The sequence below is a fragment of the Octodon degus genome, unplaced genomic scaffold, assembly GCF_000260255.1.
Source record: "Octodon degus isolate 3935 unplaced genomic scaffold, OctDeg1.0 scaffold00056, whole genome shotgun sequence".
Taxonomy (NCBI): Eukaryota; Metazoa; Chordata; class Mammalia; order Rodentia; family Octodontidae; genus Octodon; species Octodon degus.
Window position 1 is genome coordinate 4,153,676 of NW_004524632.1, and position 7,302 is coordinate 4,160,977.

A 7,302-nucleotide genomic window follows, 5' to 3' on the forward strand; every position below is an offset into this window, starting at 1 on the left:
AGTCTCCAAGAGGTGCAATGATACTGATTCTGGAAGAATGCGAGGAGCACATTGCAAAACAGAACAAAGGGTGCTCTCCACCGGAAACAAGCACTACTGCCAGGGTGAGGGCCTCCCACTGGGATAATGCCAACGGACCTTGGAAGCAGACCAGGAGGAGTTCACAGAGTAGAGTTTATTTTGTTGAGGCCCCACCCTAACATCCCAAGGTGGAGTGCAGAGGGGCAGATGGGAAGCTGAGAGAATCTCACAGCAGGCTGTACTAGTGTGGGTGCTAAGTCCCAGGGTTCCAAGCAATTCCCCGGGTCTGAACTCAGGTCTGGCTCAGCTTCCTGGGTCTGTTACTTGAAGTCCTAAATGACAACTGGCATTGATAGCTAAGAGACTGAAAGTGAATCTCTTTGGTTAATATCAAAGCCTCCAAGAATGAACCTACGTGTGAGCATTTGGAGCAACCCTGCCTTTTTTTCCTTCCATCCCTGTGTTTCTCAAGCTTGCCTGTTTTCTCCACTAGACCCTGTTTCCTATTCTCCTAGGAGCAGTATGTTAATATCAGACATAGCCATTCCAAGTTATTCTGTAGGGGTTTGCAAACCAAAGTGTTTGAAAATTCTTAGAGAAGCTGATAAATACCATCACAGCCAACTCCTGCATCCCCCACATGCCAACAGCACGGTGGCCTCTCCACAATGACATTGCTTAGGGGTCTTCAGAGAAGGAACAAGTTAATCTGCGGGCTGAGGTGCTGCACTGTTAAAGCTTGCCATGTGTACTTTCACTTTAGCTCCAAAAGGACCCTTGTCTCACATTAAGAATTCAGACTCTAATGTCATATTAAGTGAAGTTAAACATCTGTCTGTTTGCTGGGAGAATAATTTCCCTGAGTATAATGTGCCTTTACAATTGAGTCAGGATATTTGCACAGCACTAATGTACTCTGCAAAGAGACCCACAGGGTCCTGTCGCCACCATCAGAAACATACGCTCTGTTTACAAACCTCAGGTAGGTGGACTTCAGGCAGATTTTATGAGACTTTTTCATTCACTACTCTACAGCAGCCTGGGCTGCTTCTAACCTTTCACCACTGCACACATAAGTGTGGTTCAGAAAGTCTAGACAAAATCTTTACTGCCTCTCCTCAACCCCCACACGAACATGCATTCCCAAATTAAGATTTTGCATTGAAGAAAAGCAGCCCAAAGATTGTGGAACAGAGTGAATGCTACCCAGGGAAACACTTAGATTACTGTCGTCTAAAGGCCAGACAGAAAGATTTGCTATTTCTTTTTTAGACAATAGGAGCATTAATCACTGTTTCTACTTTACCATTTTTATCTTTTGGCTTATCACTTTTACCTGTGAATTAAGATCGTTACATCGCTCTCACTGAAAGAAAAGTGTTCAAAACCAAAAGTAAACAAAGACGAGAAAGATCTCTCAGGGTGAGCAGGGGCATTCACTTAGCCTGTGATCAGGAAACCCCAAAAGTATTCAGACCTCATTCATTCATCACACAAACGCTCTCTCACTAGACGTGACAAGGAATAAGAAGACACAGAGGGCAAGTTCCACCATTACTAGGCAGATTTTTATAATAAGCCGCACAAGAGAGACACTGCATACAACATTAGGAGAGGCTGTCACATAACGAGGCGAAAAGAAAATTTGCCAGCCTCAGAAAATGAGCAGGATTTTAATGAGCAAATCCGTCAAGTGACGTTCAGGATGTCAGAGAAAGCCTGCAACACACAGGACATGGCAGAGCCCCCACTCATCCGAGGCTAAGGTGCACGAAGAGCAGAAGAGAGAAGTCTAGGGTACGATGATGGCCAGACAGTGGGGGTTCTGGAAAACCATCCTGAACAGGGACCCCAGTGGCCACGAGGAGCTACTGAGAATTCTTGATTCCCAGAGACCGGAGTCTAATCAGTAAGTCAAAGTCATTAGAGCCAACGCTGGGGAAAGTAAGGACAAAGGCAAACAGGAACATTGAAACAACTCCCAGGATTTGGAGGCTGATTTATTTGCATTGACCGGCACTGATCCAGATCATTCCCAGAATATCAGGTCCTGATTCCAGTGGTCTAAGGCTTATGTTGGAGAATCAAGCAGGAAGTACAGAGGAAGAATGGCTCATCAATTGGGCAGTGGCTTATGCAGTGTGCTTGACAGTGACTGGCTGTGTCTAAGAGCCAAGAGCCACTGGAACTGAAACAGCAACCGTTATCTAGGCAGCTAAGAAACTGAAGTATACTGACTGCAAGAGTGGAGGGGAAGGATTTTCTGCTACAGAAGTGGGGAGAACTTACAGTTTGAAGACCCAAGTTGTTGATGATTATTTCAGATAGAAAGCAGAAAGGGAAAGGTAGAAATTCCTTGCCATCTATTTAGGAAATTTCGGATGTTGGACTAGTACATCTGGGCTAAATTTCTGACCAAGCACAAGTTTTAAGAATGCTGAGGGTGTTTGTCTGGTCATAAGTGTCTATTAGTGGTTCAGATAATGCGATGGTGAGGGACCAGGTGTGGGTGTGGGCACAGGGACCAAGTGTAGGTGTGGGCACAGGAGAGGCAGCCAAGGGGTGGGAAGGGCCACTCAGTCCACACAGCAAGGGCCCCAATGGCAAGAGTACTTAAATGCCAGGGAAGCTCAGCATGGTGGAACACTCTTGTAATCCCAGCCACAAGGGAGGGTGAGATGAAACGATCATGAGTTAGAGGTCTGCCTCAGAAAAATGGTGAGATTCTGACTTAAAGTTTAAAAAAAAAAGAAAGAAAAAGGATGGGAAGTACCTCAGAGATAGAGCACTTGCATAGCATGTGCAAGACCATGGACTCAACTGACATAATAGGAAAAAAGGAATAGACAGGTGTAAAGGTGTGGAACATTGATTTAGCCCACCTTGGCAGAAGGCAAGCTCTGTTAAGTGGTTTTAGCCCAATCCTTTGATTGGAAGTCAGAGGATATGAGATTGGTAATCCCTGTATTAAACAGCAAGAATAATTGGTTTGGGCAAGAGGGAGCAATCTCAGCTGAGAGGAACTTAATTCCCACCTCAGAACCCACATGGCACCAGAGGCTCAGAGCAGCAAGTCTGAGGAGTCTGTGTGGACTTGAAATAAATTTACTAATAGATGACAAAGTCCAATGTACACAGTCGGTGTCAGTTTCCATGAAAGGGACAGAAAGACATGCAATATCTTAATAGGGACAGTCAGCCCTGCCTTGACAGAACCCCCACTCTCTAGGGAAACTGCCATTTAAATATTGAAACAGCCTCTGAGTGTCAGGACCTTAAAGTTTCTGGACACACACACAAAAGAAAAAAACAACACAGCAATTAGCAGCTGAGCACCATGCTGTCTGTCTCTGCCTAAGTTTTCTCTGATTCTAAAATAGGTTCATTGTCCAATTCAGATGAAATTCAGCCAATGAACCAAATCCTTATTTATGTCTCACGTCCAAGCACATGGGTGGAAGGGAAAAGTTCCTGTTCAGTCACTGAGGATTCCCATGTCTCTCAGTTGACTCAGAAATTGGGAAAATGGATACAGGGAGGTAGACAGTCTTTTATCGGTTCTCTGCTAATAAAAAAAAAGATGCAATTAGAAAATGAATATTGGCTTAATAGAATATAATACTCTAAAAGGTCAAAACTTGGCCCAGTGAATCAGTCTATTGTTTTTATTTTATTCTATTGTGCATTACCAGAGATCAAACTCAGGACCTTGTGCTTGCCAGGCAAGTGCTTAAGCCACTGAGATAGATCCCCAGACCCAGTCTATTTTTAATTATGAGAACACTACCTGCTTATCATGACAAGCTTGAAATAGATACACACAGATATAGAACTATTAATGTTCTGTTATGATCCCACTACCAAGAGACTAGTTCTATCTACATGTTGTGTTGGTTATTTTTTTACATCTGATATATGTCCGTTCATATATTTGAGATCATATTCTATGTTCAAAAAAAAAAGTCTGTGTAGTTAAAATTTATGTTAATGACCACACAAATATTCTTTATGTGGGTGTACTTGATTTACTAAACCATTCCCCTATTATTGCTGCTCATTTAATTTATTGTCAGTGCTTCATTATTATAAATTAGGTTCTGGTGAGCATCTTTGTACACAAATTATTTCTTGTTGACTTTAAACACAGTTTATTGTCTTTAAAATAATGCTGAGAGCAGACTTTCAGTGAGTAGGGTGGCCTCCCAAGGGGACAGGCCACCTCCCAAGGAGACAGGCCATCAGGATATGGGTTCTGGCTGCTCACAAAGATCTCTGGAGGTCACATACTGATTGGAACCTTGTGACTCAGTATCTGATAGCCAAGTTCTTGAATCCAGAAATGGACCGTTCTTTGCATCATCAGTGATGAGCTAGACCTTGGTCATTTAAATAACACAGGAATAAGTTGTCACAATTCTTCATTTATAATGGGGGATTGGAAAATGCCAGCTCTTTTCCTTTGGAGATTCGAATACATTGAAAAAGCTATTCCAAGGTTCTTGGTGGACAAAGAACTAGATGAGAAGAAAGTGGGTAAAATTGAAGGCTGTAGTGGGTTCCAATGAAATAAAACTAGCACCATGAGGAAATATCTGTCTGTGCCTGACTTGCTATTAGGAGGCGGGATGGGATCTGAAAAGGCAGGTCACGGGTGTGTGGCTCACAAGAGGATGCCTTCCTCCCCAGCTATGTGCTTCTCTGTCTGGCTCCTGGCTACTGTGAATTAAGCAGCTTTCTCCAGTACCAGCCTTTCCACGTCTTTTTCTGCGTTTGAGCCTGCCCACCATGGACTGAACCTTCTAAAACTGTAAGCCAAAATAAGCCTCTCCTCCTCTAAATCGTGGGTGTCAAGCACTGTGTCTCAGGAAAGCAACTAAGACAGCCTGATCCCACAACTGTGAAATGGTACTGGTCATAATACCCGCCTCATGGGGTTGCTGTGACATGAGGATCTTGCTGTTGTGAGTCAGCAAGATGACACATACGTGTGCACTTACTACTGCTTAGTAAACATAGGCTGTTCACCCTCAGATTCCCATCAACTCTCTGCTTATATCTGTCTTAGTTACTTTTTACTCCTTGCTGGGACAAATACCTGACACTCAAAATGAAGGAAGGAAAGATCTATTTTGCTCAGTTTGTGGAGGTTTCAGTTCATACTCTGCTGGCTCCAACGCAAGTGACAGCAGTTCACAGCGGCAGAAAACATTGAAGAGCAGAGGTGGAGCAGCAGCTGCGGCGTCCATCAAGCCTCTCTCTTCCTTCTACGCTGATGGCGAAGACCGGGCGCTCCACTGCGAAGACTCGTGCTGCACTGTGAAGATCAGAGCTCCTCCAAAGTATGTGGCTGTGAAGATCAAGATCCTCCAAAGACTGGGACTTCTCCAAGGAAATGGGGCAGAGCGGCAGTGGAGAAGCCTTACTCAACTCCTTTATATACACTTCGTGCTGAGTGACTCTGGGGCGGCCCGTCACGCCCTAAGGTAGAACCAATTGCACCCCAAGGCCGGCCCAATAGCACTCCAGGGTACAACCAGTCGCGCCCATATTGGGCCCTGCCCATCTGCGGGGGAGGGGAGCCTGGATCCGATTCAGCCAAGTTGACATGACGTTTCAACTACCACAGTATCCTACCAAGACCTCTGTTTTCTTTTTTCTTTCTTTTTTTTTTTAATGGTAAAAAAAAATCACTTAATTAATGCTTCCTATGCTCATCACTTCTTGCTGTATGCTGAAATCAAAGCTTCTTCACTACACTAAGGTGTCAAGGGTCCATGTTTATAGCTAAAAGCCATCTGTCACTTCTGACTGCTCCTGGTTTTGTTTCCTGCCTTCTAGATGGAAGAAAAGCATAGTTTCTTTCCTTGAGTGAAGAGGGTAAGCAATCGCCTGTTTGATGATTTAGACTTCAGGCAAAGGTTTATTTGTTGAGGTATCGGTTGAAATTATATACTACAGATTGAGCATCACCATTTAAAATATCCAAAAAAAAAAAAAATACTCTTCCATCTGAAATGCCCTGAAGTCAGAAGCCTTTTGAGCACCGTCATAATGTTCAAAAAGCTTCCAATTTCAGAACATTTTTGTCCGTTTCATTTTCCAATTAGGAATCCTCAACTGGTAACATCAGTGCAAAAGTTGAAAATCTTTAAAAAAGAAAAGTCCTCCATTTGAAATATTCCTCATCCCATGTGTTTTTCATAAGGGATACTCAAGCAGTAGTAAGTAAGAGGGTAACAGAACCTGGTGGTTTTAGGAATGTATTCTATAAGCCACTGCCAACATTGGAGTCCTACTGATTTACCCAGATTTCCCAAAGCAAAAATAAATAGACAAATAAATAACTAAGCACAAGCAAAGAGTAGAAAGAGGAAACATTAAAATAAATCATGAACAGAGGCTCCAGATGCTCGCAGAAGATATATTCACTGATGATTAAATTTCTGAGCACATCTTGCAGAGTCTCCTAAGAAACCTGGCCTTTAGAACTCAAATGCTCTTTTAATCTGTTGTCACCTTGAACTGGTGTTACCTCAGGGCAGCCTGAGTTCTTCTCAGTGAAGACCAGGCAGCTGCCAACTGTAATGAGAAAACTTCAGATCCTCACTATTTCAGATGGATAATGGTGGACTTTTGTATGAGGAACCATTGATTCAAGTGAGCCCTCTTAACAGATCAGTCTCTAAAAGGTTCAGCTTAGATCAACATGGGTATCTTTTGCCAGATTGTTAGAGGTCTCCGGGGAAGTCTACAAGCTGAAGGATGGTTTGTTAAGCACTTCGCTTTCTCCTTAGGAAGCAACAAAAAAGGAAAAGGCCAATATCCAATGCTATTTATTTGAGCGAGCATTACAGCAAAGATGCATTCCTTGTATTTTAAACATGAACCTGAGTCCCTGTGCTCCCTGCAGAACAAAATTGTACTAAAGGGCAAAGACCCTCCTAACCAAGAATGCACTTGCTGGGTATCAATAAACACAATGTGCAGTAGACATGAATAAAGAAGCAATGGACAATTTTTCAATGGTTTACAAAGCTCTCCATTCCCTTGTCATTTATTCTTTGTAGAGGGTTGTGTGGAAATGAATGATATCTTTAAAAGGGAAAACATAAGTGCCAGAACATAGAGCCATTCTTCTATGTGATAAAGTTAGTCAACATCAGGGTCTCCTGAGTTGTTAGTATTTTATTTCTTCTTCTCCTTCTTCTTCTTCTTCTTCTTCTTCTTCTTCTTCTTCTTCTTCTTCTTCTTCTTCTTCTTCTTCTTCTTCTTCTTCTTCTT